We start from the raw sequence: 14,468 nt of genomic DNA on the forward strand, positions 1-14,468 counted from the left end.
TCGCTATTTCACATAACCAGTCACTCATGTTCAGTTAACGTCAGATTTTTTTTTTTTTTAATCCCTGTAGAGTTCCCGTCGTACATCATCATACAGAATGTGATGAATGGGATCGAACTCGTAATTTTTGTAAACAACGGGAAAAAATTAATATCTCCCAAAGGTGGTATTTACTGTACAAGTAAAATTTTTTAAAAAAAGCAATTGTACACTACGATGTTATCACCAATATACACGGTGTCCAGCTTTTTTTTCCTTTCAGAATATTGATCAACATTTTCTAAAAAAAAAAAAAAAAAAAAAAAAAAAGTTATAACAATGGATTCGTCAGGATAAAGAGGTTAAAAGAAAAAAAATGTTAAAACTCAGAGTGCACATCAATTTAAATAAAATACTAGCATGTATACGTATTCTGATTCGTTTATTAGGATCACGTAATGGTACCTATAAGATTGTAACAACTCTCGTACATCGCCCGTTCGCCCTTCCGTTACTCCACTCGATAACCCTTGGAGAAAATGAATTTTTATTTATTTATTTGCAATAGTGAGCTAGAGCGATTATTACGACATAGTTGTTAATAGAGTCAATACGCTGACAACTTTCATGGACAACGGTGAAATCCATATTCAATTCAAAATATTCAATTAAAATCTATGACAGTCCCTAGCTCCTATGCAATCTGCACAGTATCGCAGAAATATTGGTTGCCTCTTCTAATTCAGACAGATTACGACAGTTCTCTTACACAGAAGTTTCAGTTTCATATTGCATTATGTCAAAATGACTAGAAATGTTCTATTTCGCTGAAGAAGCATGGATATGTTAGTCAGTCCTTAGACAGCAGACCCCGTTAATAAAATCTCGTTGTAAGTTTAACTACCCTAACAAATATAAATACATTACATAAGAGTGAAATTATTTTCGTTCCTTATTTCAGATGCCACGGATGTACAAAGGGAAGTAATCATCTTCAGTAATGAAGTGGAAACCAGAAAATATGCATGAACAGTTGAAGCTTTACGATCTGGAGAAGCAGTTCATACAGTCAACGCAACGTTTAAATGTTCCATATGAGATTGTACGTAGACGTGTTATCAGGAGCAAAGATACAAAAGGTGAAATAGACATTGGTGGGCAACGTGTATGTAGGGATGGACACGAGAATGTCTTAAAATAAAGCTTGTAATTCTGGCCAAGAAATGGTTTCCTCATATACACTACAAGATGTTTGTTGGGTAGCGTTTCGGTATGTGAAATGACTGGGAGTGCGTTTAACAGACACACTTGTGAAATAGGATGATGGTTTTCATAGTCATACATATTGCCATATCTAGAACTATCTATATATTTTAACATCTATTGGTATTCAAGGGCAAGGGTATCTGGTTTAATTCAAGAGATTATGTAGAGATTTATCAGCGCCTTGATAACCAAATTTCTCTTAACTGGATATAACGCCCGAGTTGTTGCGTTTGGTATCATGAATGTTGTGTAGGTGCTAGTAATGAGTTGCAGTTTGAGTAGTGTGAAAGATCTTATTAGCAAAATGAAATGAAATCTTTGAGTTTTACGTCCCACGGTTATGCCGGTGAGGCTAAAGGAGACGGTGATGATGAGTAATGAATGAAATGGTGGAATGAAGAAAGTGGAAGGAAACGGGAGAACCCCGAGGAAACCCACGCACACGGTGTTTGTCCATCACAAAGTTCACTCGGCAGGGGCTGGGATCGAACCCGGGACCCCAAGCACCAGAGGTGAACGCTCTACCACTGAGCCACCGCGGTCCCCAAGATCTTATTAGAAAGTGTGCACTGAAACAATATGAATTTGTGCTTACAATTACGTACACCTAATGTAATATTATTATAATATTTTACATTAAGCCTGTGCACAATTCGTAAAAATGTATAATGATAGTGAATGACACAAAATGTATGAGGAAAGAGTGCTGTAATTCACTGTTTCTAAGTTCTTATTATTATTATTTTTATCTAGTAGTATCACATATACATGAGGACATAATTATTTTGTACTGGAATCTTCACACTTAACGAAGTTACAGTTATGTTTTGAATACAAACATAACTTAATAATGCAAATTCCTTTAAACCTACACACTTCACCCCGAATCGGGTTAGAGGAATGCACGGCCCGAATTTTTAGTCCAGACTCGGCCCGGCCCGTGAAATTATAATCTGAGGCCCGACCCGAGTCCGAAATATGTTTTAGCATTTAGGCCCGAGCCCGGCCCGAACTCGTGTGATAATCAAATGAGCCCGAAATAAGCCCAAATTAACTCAAAATTGTATTTTTAATTACAGGAATTCGAGGTTTAATTATGCAGAGTTCACCAGAAAGAACGGTCCGATATATATCGTTGTACAATATATTTACAAAGTTAGGTCCGAAATGGCCCGAGAAATATGGTTGTATATTTTTTAAAAAATACGGCCCGAAGTACATCTGCTTTGTAGGCCCGGGTTCGGCCCACTGGCCGGGTCGGGCTTAAATCCGCGGGCTCTGAATCGGGTACCAAATTTGAGGATATGTATCAGAATTATAGACTTGTTACGGAAAACGGGAAAATTTTGGTTAAATAGTGAACGCAGATAACCCACATTACTCAGAAACAGTAACGAAATTATTCAAACTACTGTATATGGATCATAAAAGGGATACTCAAACATATAGCGGATATCAAGTTTTAAGTTATTCTACAAGAATTATACTATTGTTAGGGAAAACGTGAAATTTTTACTCGAAGAGTAAAAAAAAAAAAAAAAAAAAAAAAATCTACATTTAATAGAAGCAATGACGAAATTATTTCTAGGTACGCAAAACCCTAAAATAGCCAAATGACAGTAGTGGAGCTTACACTGATCTCTAGTGGTTTCTAATTATATTAATCCTGTGTGAATACTAGAGAAAACGTACTTCATTTCTTTGTAAATTAAATACTACTAAGATTCATTTTATTTTATTGACTTCCAGAGGTCACTAGCAATTATCATATATTTCTTTTTTACTCATACAATAAAGAAAAAGTTAAGTCATTTGAATAACAAGAATTAAATGAAAGGCATGTGTCACAAACTTAAGAGTAGAAGCACAACCTGAAAGAAAACATACAAACAGAAAAAAAGAATCTAATGTGAAGCTTTTGCTGATGAAATATTCCATATTTCATATGCATTAGTTAATGTTATTATCATTTAAAAAGTGAAGTTTCGTTTTCTTTTAGCTTCTTGAAGTAGAAACTATTATACATATTGTAAACAAGAATTCAAGATTATGAATACAATGTAAATTACATTAGAAAGCATTGCATCATATGTAAAGCATAACAAATAACCTACACTTTCTAGTGCTAGACAGGGAAGATAAACTCAACCTCAGCACTTAAACTCTAAAAGTATGACGTACAGAACCTGTAGGTTCATCGCCGCAGAAACCAAGAATTCCTATCCTGTGCAAAAACAAACTACTTGGTATTGGTACACTACTTTCTGAAGGTATTTGTTTAATAGGCTATTATCTTCTCAATCGCCCTCGCCAAGTGAACTTTGTGGTGGACAAACACCGTGTGCGTGAGTTTTCTCGGGGTTCTCCCGTTTCCTCCCACTTTCTTCATTCCACCATTTCATCCATTACTCACCATCACCGTCTCCTTTAGCCTAACCGGCATAACCGTGGGACGTAAAACTCAAAGATTTCATTTTATCTTCTCAATCGAGATTGCTACACCTTACACAGTAAAAACAGCTGGTTAATTCAACACGATGGTTCTGTATTACCCAAGGTGTATTAAATTTTGACACATGGCTAGTGTTACTTCAAATCCATCGGATATTGGAGGAAATTGTTAAAATCATCATAATAATCGGTATTCTGCCATTATTTGTTCGTCACTCTTGCTGCAACTGCGAATCTTCCATGCTCCAGCTAACCTCTTCGTCTTCACAAACGATTTATCTGTTTTGATATCGTCCATTAATTGTAGTCTCCTTTGCCCCCTCCCTCTCTTTCCTCACCATATCCTCTAAAACGTTCCTCATGATAAAGTTCTTTCTTAGTTAATGTCCTCTTCTTTATAATATCTAAAATTGTTCATTTTCTCCCCACCATTTCTAATGCCCTCTCATTCGTTTTCCGCTTGACCCAGCCAATTTCTCCATTTTTCTCCACGCCCACGTTTCGAAAGCTTCCAGCCTGTTTTCATCATTTTTGCGTAATATCCATGTTTCTGGCCCATACAGTACAATACTCAACACGAAACATTTTTATGCGTCTTTTTCTCAACTCTTTGTTCAAGGTCCCACAAAATAGTATTTTCTTCCTCCTAAAGGCTTCTTTCACCATTCCTATCCTTGCTTTTATTTCACGTTCACACTTCATATCATCACTAACAATACTACCAAGGTATCGAAAACTAGTTACTTGTATTTTCTACCTTCCTACTCATATATTTGGCACCGACTGCTTCGTTCCAACCATCGTGGCTTTTGTCTTTTTAACATTTATTTCATGTTCATCCCATATTCTTCACAGCCCTTCCTCAAGTATTCTAACATCTTATTGGTTTTCTCTTCAGATACTTCATATTCATCGGATTTTGGAGTAAATTCTTAAAATGGTAGTGCTCAAATCCATCGCAGTTTGGAGGAAATTGTTAAAATAGTAGTAGCCAAATCAGTTACCTGACACGTAAAAGATAGTATGGAGCAATTTAGTAACACACCGTTAGTGTTGTTTTTGTGTACCGTAGAGGGGGGCTACTTAAACTTTGGAGGAAACTTTGACATTTTCGGTGATACTTTGACACCATGTTCTTCAAAATATTGGTAACTCACATGTGGCCAAGAAAAGGAAAATAGACGACAATTTTTTTTCAATTTGTAAGTGCAATTTCGCCCATTACCGAGGAAGAGATTGGATTTGTTGTGTGCCATGCAAGTTGTGGGTCTGCGGGATATGTAACAAAGGATCCAGAGATCCGTTCTATAAATGCAAAAATTACCAAGATGATATGTAATAGAACTCATTACTGTACCAGTTCTTATCACAAAACATTTTGTACTTTCGATTTCAATTTTTTCAGATATTTTTCTATTGTTTCACTTTGTTTGATAGCAAAGTTTCAGAATTTGTTAAAAGTTTTGTCAAATGTAGAAAGGGTAAGTAAAAGTACAAAACTACACCGAAATCTGCCTTTATCATCCATTAACCAAAAAAATGTTTTTTAAAAATAAAATCAAGTGTTGAACAAGCCCCAAAAACCACCCAAATTTGACCTAAAATGAAAAGAAGTAACGTGTCAAACTAGCCCCAAATCGTGGGGCTACATAGTCACCAATTTAAGTCAGAATATTTTGGTGTAAGACTTAGTGTAAGGAAATGTTATTAGTAGGGGTTTGTAGCCGAAGGTCCATTTGGTGTAACTGCACACATGCAATATAATATCGAAAATAAATACGAGAGTTATGTTCAATAAACTTTCCAGAACATGTCAAAGTACCCCCCCTTTACGGTACAGCTGCCAAACAACTACGGTAACAACATTTTCTCTTTAATTAAACGGAACGGACCATTATGAGGTACCTGTACAATAAATATGTGACATTAAGTTATTTATACGTGGTTTTAAGGAATGAAATATAGTCTGCAATGAACAGGAACATCGAACTGGCAACCATATTTCCTGAATGAAAGAAGAGCATCGGGAAACAAACCAGCAGTGTAATCAAACGCAGTTGTCATGGCTTTTGGCTTAGCACCACTTTAAAGATCCTTTATGGACTGAAGTACACAGAAAACAAGACTAAGAACGCCGAAAGCTCAAGAAACCACTCGTATTTTCGCGAAATATTACAGAAAAATTAATACGTTATTCGTTACTTGGTATAAATGTCAAATGCACCGCGCATAGGTTTGTTCATCTATATAAAAGAAAAAGCTAACACAAATTCTCAATATCAGTTACTTATATGTTTATATCCTTGAAAGACAAAATAGACGGTAAAAATTCCAGCAGAGATGTATTCTGTGATACACAGTATTGTGAAGTGGCCGTGATACCACTGTTCTTACCAGATGGAAGACTTGACTGATCACTGATGCATGATGCAACTACCAATATTAGTGCTTCAATGACTTTCGTTCATCATACAAGTTGGGGTGTTACTAGCATGCATATTAAAAGAAAATTGTGGCACTTTTCTTATTTCTCATTTCTTCGTTCATTCGTCTAGTTCTTCAACACACCCACGGTGTTATGTTCATCCCGAAAAATTAACCCGTCTTTTAATTTAACCAGTCAACACTCGTTGTATGAAGTCGGTATCACCAGAATTGTGTTGACCGCAACACCGGTTTTGTCAAACTGGTACCACAGGGTCTGTGTTAACAGCAATACCGGACTTTTGGTATTGCTAAAGTGGTGCGGATTCCACGTTAATCAGTAGGTCCACGTCTCATATAGCCTTGCTACTGAACGAGACGTTAAACTCAATATCAACTCAACTCAACTCAGCTAAAGTGGTAGTCCTTAATGAGACCACTAGCCTATGTTAAAAATTAAGCTCTATTAATACTATCACTTTTGCACTGTACTTCCCGAAAATTTTGTTTTATATTAGCTTTCTGTCTTCCAAGTCTACCCAGAGGTCTCTTATTCAAAGATTTTTCAGTTAGAACTTTACAACCCGCGCGAGTTTCCCATATGATAATATATCTCGTATAACATTCGGTGATGCGTAGATATATTATGAATCTTCATATTACGTAATTTTGTATATCACGTGTCTGTTCGTCCCTTTTGGATCGATTTTTTTTTTTTTTTTTTTTTTTTACTCAAGGCTTTGTTTTCGAATAACACTTAACTTAGGTTCGTTCCTTCGTGTTAATGACCAACTTTCGTATCCATACATCGACAACATCCGACGGTATCCATACTATCGATAGAAGCGATACTATGTTGCACACCTGGAAAGTTCTTTCTTCCACCGAAATCAACAGTTACACCCTCACCGTCAGTGCGTAATCAAAATGATATGGAACTTTCTAATTTAACGTTCAATGTTTATGTCCTGTAGGCTAAAGGAGATGGACAATTATTGAAAATGAATGATTATGATGACATTGGTGGAATGGGAAACGGGAGGAGTATCTCCTAGAAAATTTAAGAAGACTATGTCCACCACAACTGTGTTGTCCTGGGATTGAAACAGAGACCTCTCGTACCAGAAGTGATTATTCTACGTTGATCCACCGTCCCCTCTCACCCATCCAATCAATGACTGTTTAAAGAAGAAAAGAAATGCTAGGCCTAAACCACAACGCATACACAGCACATGTCCACGAGATGCTCTTTGGATATCCAATACCTATTCCGGAACATTAATGATCGCAGCAGGAACTTTAGGATAATGGAAATATCCAGTCAGACTCGTAGTACAAACTTTAAGAATAATGGAAATATTAGATTCGTAGCACAAACTTTAAGGATAGTGGAAATACTAGCCAGATTCGTAAAATACTATGGAATTTTGGAGTTTCCCTTGAATGTAAATGTTACAGAATAATTTTTGAATGTCCATAAGTCGTCCTATGATCATACCGCAAAAAGTCCAGAAGTCCAGTTTTCGGGACAACTAGTGGAAATCTAAATTTCCACAGAATGTCCGACGGCAAAAATGGAACTCTTGGATGCCGGAGTGTCATTTCAGATTTTGCTTGGGGGGGGCAAAACCCCTTGATATAAGTAAAATTTTGCGTATTTCACTGATTTACTATTATTTTATTGATAAAATCTATAGAAATCTCAAACTCAGGGGAACAATTTCCCCTCCCTGCCCTCCCTAAATGACGTCCCTGCCTGGATGTCCAAAAAAACATTTGCATGTATGAGTATTAATGTTGTGAAAAGAGAGCTCGCCATCACATCAGGCTGCGGTCATGCTGACTTAATTGTGACTTAATTGATTCATTATGTATACGATGAATACTTACGCGTTGTTAAATTGTTTTCCCAGAAATAATAATAATAGAAAGAAAATGTTACAAAAGCAATTTTAATTAGATTAACTGACAAAGAGTATAGTATAGAACGTGTTAATTAAACGTGAATGCACTCTGTAATTGAACTAATATATCCGCAGTTCCTCATTAATATTACATTTTTTTTAAAGTATACTTAAAGTAATGTACTAGATAATGAAAAAAAAACTGTCTGGATATTGAGGGAAGATTATTACTTTGTTATGCATCAATGAATTAATGAATACAAATTACAAATATGTACAAATAAGTAACTTCCCTATAATTGAGATCCAGAATTTATTTACAGTTATGTCCCTCCACCAGTTTCTCATTATTTCACGATTTTACTAGTTTCTTAATTAGATTTAAATTTCTTGTACGCATTCTACAAGTTTCGGAAGAAGGATGTGATTTTTTCTCTTCCCTTTTAACACAAAAGTTTAATTCGAAATTTAATGTTTCCAAGCCCGGATGTCAGAATTTCACATTCTTTGTTTACCCATCTATGTACTTAGTAAGGTATGTATCAGAAATTTACAAAGAAAATCAACCGGTGACCTCTATCGATAACAAGCTCATTTAGTGCACTCGGAAGGAATATCTTCACCTTGAAAAGTAAAATGCTTATGTGTTTAAGGTAAGAATGCAAGGGCTCGAAAAAAATATTTTTAAGAGTATTTAATCCCCCACTGCTTCTGCCTGGGATTGTTTTTTATAGGCCCCACTAGCGTGATCCTAATAACATTACAGTCTTAGAAGCCTCACTAACGTGATTTTAATAAACACGTTCTGCTATTTCCTAATTAAAAAAAACTCTGAAATACAGTCAAGATATTGAAAAAATATAATTATTAATGAAATATACAGTACATAACAATATACTAATTAAAACAGGAAAAAATATAACGGAATTTAATTAACGTGCAAAATAAATTTTCAAAAATTAAGAGAAAAGTTATAAACCTATGTAAAGTAAATGTAAATCACGATAATGTTGTAAGTATGAGAAAACAGAGAAACAGAAGAAAAAATTTCCATTTTATGACATAAACGAAACAATACATGAGATGGATTCATAACAATGAAGCCAAGAAGGAATGGGCTTGTGAAAAGTTCTCAAAGGTATTTTGAAGACTTTGGTTACGAATTTCATATATTACATGTTCACATCAATTGTAAAAAACGATAGTAGTATATTAGGAAAACAGTAATTTTCTGTTTTCTTTCTCACAAGGATTATGCACTTTGTAGTTAATAATTCTGTATTAACAGCAGACCACATTTTTGGATCAAAGATCCATTATATTTTAGTAAAAAAATTTTTGTAGGCCTTATATCTGGAGAACTACGTACAGTGTAGCCAAACCCAAACTATCACTTAATTAGTATGAGTGCTTATTCCGTAGAAAATACGAAAACTCGATTTAGAGACCGTTCAAAAATTTTGTGGGCCCAGATCAAGGGCGCCGATCCTGGGGGGCCGAAGGGGCCCGGGTCCCCGAATTGTATTTATGAATATACAATATTTGGCATAATTTGAATGCAATTTGTTTTAAAATCCTCATATATATGCCTTCTACATCTGAATGCCCCCCTAAATTTACAGAGAAATCGGCGCCCTTGGCCCTGATCCAAATATGCATCAAAAGATCCAATATATTTCAGTCAAAAATTTTCTTTAGGTCTTATATCTGGAGAACTACATACAGTATAGCTAAACTCAAGCTATCACTCAACTCAGTATGATGTGCTCATTCCGTAAAAAATTAAAAAAAAAAGATTTGGGGACCGTTCAAAAATTTTGTGGCCGTTTAAAAATTTATTGGTCAAGATTGCAATCATTTTATGCATTTTTTGGGGGATCATTCCTAAAATTGTTGGCCAAGCTCGCAATCTTTTGATCCATCTTTTTTTTTGTATAATATACAGACTGACAGACAGACAGACTTCAACAGGTGCGAATAGATATATAAACTGTTTTCTTATGCACGTGCTCTTATTATATATATACGTACTCCTACAGCTTCCTGAATAAACGGTCACTTTCGATAATTTCCCAGAATACCACTTTTGTATTATATTTCCCTTCAGCTTCAAGGGAGCTCGCTTCCCAGTGAAAAATGCAACAAAAAAAGGAAAGGAAGAATTGAGAGAGCAAGAAAGAGAGAAGTAGGGGAAGAAGAGTAGGGAGAAAGAATATCAATAAAATTCACTTCACACAGCAATCAGAGAATTTTTGGAGCGAGAAAAAACTGTTTCCTTTCACTATACCAGCAGGCAAACATTCTTCACAGAAAAAACGGTTTAACGAACCTATCGAATTTACATTTTCACCTTTTAAAATTGTAATCAATTTTTATTAGAACAAATTCATCACGTATTCATGGGTGAATGGTATGAAAAAAAAATAATTGAACTGAAACTCAAAATTGGTTGAAGTTACACATATGGCTATTACTGGTATCCGTAAGTAGTGCTTAAAATTTATTGGACATAGCTTTGAAATTACATGTAATGTATGTGTCACTGACATACAATATCTTGTCCTCTTCCTAATATCATACCGAAAAGCTTGAAAAATTAGATGAAATATTTCAGTTTAACGTCCCACAGTTATGCCTTTTAAGGCTGAGAGAGACGATGATTAAGCCAAATAAATGAATGGAAAAATTGGTGGAATGAGAAAGTGGAAGGGGAGTATCTCGAGAGAGCCCATGAACACGATGTTGTCCAAAGAATAGCATGGTAAGAATATATTTCTATCAATCCCATCTTATAAAGTGGTAGCGTGGTTACCATACAGTATCAATTTTTAGGTTTACAAATTAATTTTTTCTCGATTTTCTGGCAAAAACTGAGCATGAGGATTTAGATTTACCCATATCATTTTCTTCAGTTGAATGTGATATCCAATGTTGGTAGGTATTGGTTACTTTCTGAAGTATGTAGAAAAGTCGGTTATTTTTCTGAAGTATGGAGAAAACATTGGTTATTTTCTGAAGTATGTAGGAAAAGTTGGTTATTTTCTGAAGTATGTAGGAAAAGTTGGTTATTTTCTGAAGTATGTAGGAAAAGTTGGTTATTTTCTGAAGTATGTAGGAAAAGTTGGTTATTTTCTGAAGTATGTAAGAAAAGTTGATTATTTTCTGAAGTATGTAGGAAAAGTTGATTATTTTCTGAAGTATGTAAGAAAAGTTGATTATTTTCTAAAGTAGTATGTAGAAAACATTGGTTGTTTTCTGAGGTATGTAGAAAACCTTGGTTATTTTTTGAAATACACAGAAGTTATTATTTTCTGAAGTTGGTTCATTTTTAGACTTTTTTTTCTTGTTGTTGTTGTTGTTCAAGTACCAATAATATTGTAGAATCATTAAATAAAGGACGTAATAATGCTTGCTCTGAATGCTGAAAATTTCTTGAGACACAATGCTGAAATTATTATTGAATTAACAGTAATGCTGTTTGCTCCGAATATTAAGATAGTTTTGGATACAATGCTGACATTATTTATTTATTTATTTATTTATTAAATCAACAGTAATGCTGTTTATTCCGAATGCCAAAAATTTCTTGAACAGAATGCTGAAATTATTATTGTTGAATCAACGGCAATGCTGTTTGCTCTGAACAGTTAGGAAAAAAAGGACACAATCCTGAACCTATTCATATTGAATCAACGATAATGCCGCTTGCTCCAAATGCTAAAAAAGCTCTCGGACTCAGCTATAGTGTTATTGTCATTCAATCCATGAAAATATGATTTCAGTAACTTTCCGACTGTTTCAGTTCAATAGCTAAAACGTAAGTTCTTACATGTATTTATTATTATTATTTTTAGAAAATAAATGCGACACCAGATATCTCATCTATGAGGGGGGGAGGAAGGCGCAGATTAATGTTACCTACAAGACGAGGCGAGACGAAACAGAATTTTCGTGACTAGATATGAAACGAGATGGAGCTCGTCCAATAGAAATATTATATATATATACACTTCTTGACTCGTGAAACCACTTTTACACTATTCCGAGACGAGAGAGCTACAAAAATCTAATCGTGTGAACAACACTAGCACAGATTCCACCGTCAAGTACACGAAAATTTGCAATAAGAGTTAAATTAGGATCATAAGGCATTAAGATTAAGATGGCTTCCCCGAGTAAGTTATGGATATATTAATCTACAAATTTGATATAAACCATCAACAAGTGAAAAGGAGCAATATTTGTGACCCTAATGGTATTCAAGCAACATATTTCGGAAAGCTTTCGTGTTCTTTTACTTCTGCTTTCTGAATGCATTAACTAAAAACTGGCGCGATAAGACAAATAATGTGGTTACAGAATAAAAAGAAACGAATTAAATTAAATAAGTACCGTGCTATTAAACATATTACCAAGTACAATAAAACCCTGTTAATTTATCACCTATCTAAAAAAAAAACTGCTTAATTTGACTGTGTTTCTACAAAATTATATAGATACATAATGTGTTATATAATTACTATTAAAGAAAGTGGGCTATTTTCAGAAGAACCAATGATCCACAACTTACAGGTAGCTTTTTACTGTAATTGTTATACTTTTTGGTCTAAATAACAAATCTTGCATGATTATATTATTCGTAAAATAAACATATTTTATAATTATAATCCAAGCAGATGCTTGAAAAGCTTTTGAAGAGCATAAAAGTGAACATTTTCCAGATATTTCAAAAGCATTTGATACAATCTAGAATTTATGCATTGATAAACAATACATTAATTTATAAAATTATATGCTTCAAAACTTTTTATTGCTTTAGTTAATAATATTTTTCTTCCTTCCTTTCTTATTTTTTTTTCTTTCTAACTCAAGCAATGGACTCTCAAAATTAAACACTAAAATCAAGTTAGATGACGTGACATATTTATTATGGATATAATCGCATGCTTCATAATATTTGTGTTAAGTTTCATACGTTTTATCAAAGGACTATTTTATTTTTCAATGTAACGCTTAGCAACACAATAATACCACATACAATAAGTATATAACACACAGGAAAAAAAAACTACAGAAACTTGCAACGCACTGAACCATGCACACGACCCGTATTTGATTATATGGGAGTTTTTGCTGACAATGCAGAAACTGTTACCACATATTATGTGACAGGAATATCAAAGTTGTCTTCACAGAAAAAATCAGAGACAGAGAAGACAGAGCATTCCTTCAACTTTTTCCCACATAATAAATTGTTTAAATACATAATATGAGAACTGACATTCATAACTGTTTTGATAGCTTTTATAAAAAACATGTACCTTTAGTTTAAATTTGAAGCTTTAGTCTTGAACTATATATTTGGTGTCATTTTATTTCGAAGGACATGAAATCATTTATGTACAAAACAGTGGTCTTCCACCTGGGTTACGAGGCATAAAATTTTAAAATAAGCATAATAAGAAATTCGCGAACGATAATGAAAATCAATTCTGCCAGAGATGATTTATAATGCCACCTATTTCAACAAGTCAACTAATTGTAATAGAGTTCTATTAAATATATAGCATCATTTTGCTGTTTATAGTAAATCTAGGTTATCTAATTAGTAAGTATTAAATTCTATAATTTATTTCAAATATAGTTACGCATAATTAAGGATAGCTTAAATCAGAGTAAAAGTTGAATGAATAAATTTATAATTTATATTTGATACAGTTACCTTTCATTTGAATTAAGGATAGATTAAATCTGGGTTTCACGCTTGAATGGAAAATTATTGTCACGGGGTATGCAAAAGAAAACGGTTGAATACTACTCCATAAAATCAGTCTTATTCAATCTGGGGTACGCAATAACTTATTAATTTAATATTTATTCCACGTTAACTGTAGCATACGCAGTTCTATTAAATTTATAGCATGATTCTGTTGTTGATAGTAAAACTGGGTTATATAAATTTGTAAGTAATAGCCTAAATTCTATAATTTATTTTTTAGTAAAGTTGCCTGTTATTTGAATTAAAAGTAGCTTAAATCTGGGGATATACGCTTGAACGGGAACGTATGGTTAAGAGCGCGAGGGGAAATGAGGTTGAATACTACTGAGGCAAAATATAATATCCGTTAAGATTCGTTCTATTTAATACCTCTCTGCATATGAAATGTAAATATTATTTTACTTATTTTTTAAACATTAAAGTCCAGAAGGTATAACGTAGTTGGCTTCCCGCGCTTGGACCTGTTCGTCACTGAGGGTGTGGTAAGAAGATAGCCAATCACTACCAACCGTCTACTGCGCCCAGCGAGCCACGAGTAACCAATCTGGCCACTCCCCATAAACGTCACTACAACTTTTCGCGGGAAACCAACGACGTTATACCTTCCGTACTATAGTCTAAATCAATTGCAAAATAAAGATGTATTAAATTGTATCTTGATGATA

General features: G+C 34.2%; 1 protein-coding gene across 6 annotated transcripts in view; it reads right to left on the reverse strand.

Annotated features, from left to right (window-relative positions):
- Positions 1 to 14,468, reverse strand: part of nemy (cytochrome b561 family member no extended memory) — a 616,447-nt gene that overhangs the window by 282,125 nt on the left and 319,854 nt on the right. The gene's annotated exons all lie outside the window — the stretch shown is intronic.

This window comes from Thermobia domestica, chromosome 15 (genome assembly GCF_964235325.1).
Source record: "Thermobia domestica chromosome 15, izTheDome1.hap1.1, whole genome shotgun sequence".
Taxonomy (NCBI): domain Eukaryota; kingdom Metazoa; phylum Arthropoda; class Insecta; order Zygentoma; family Lepismatidae; genus Thermobia; species Thermobia domestica.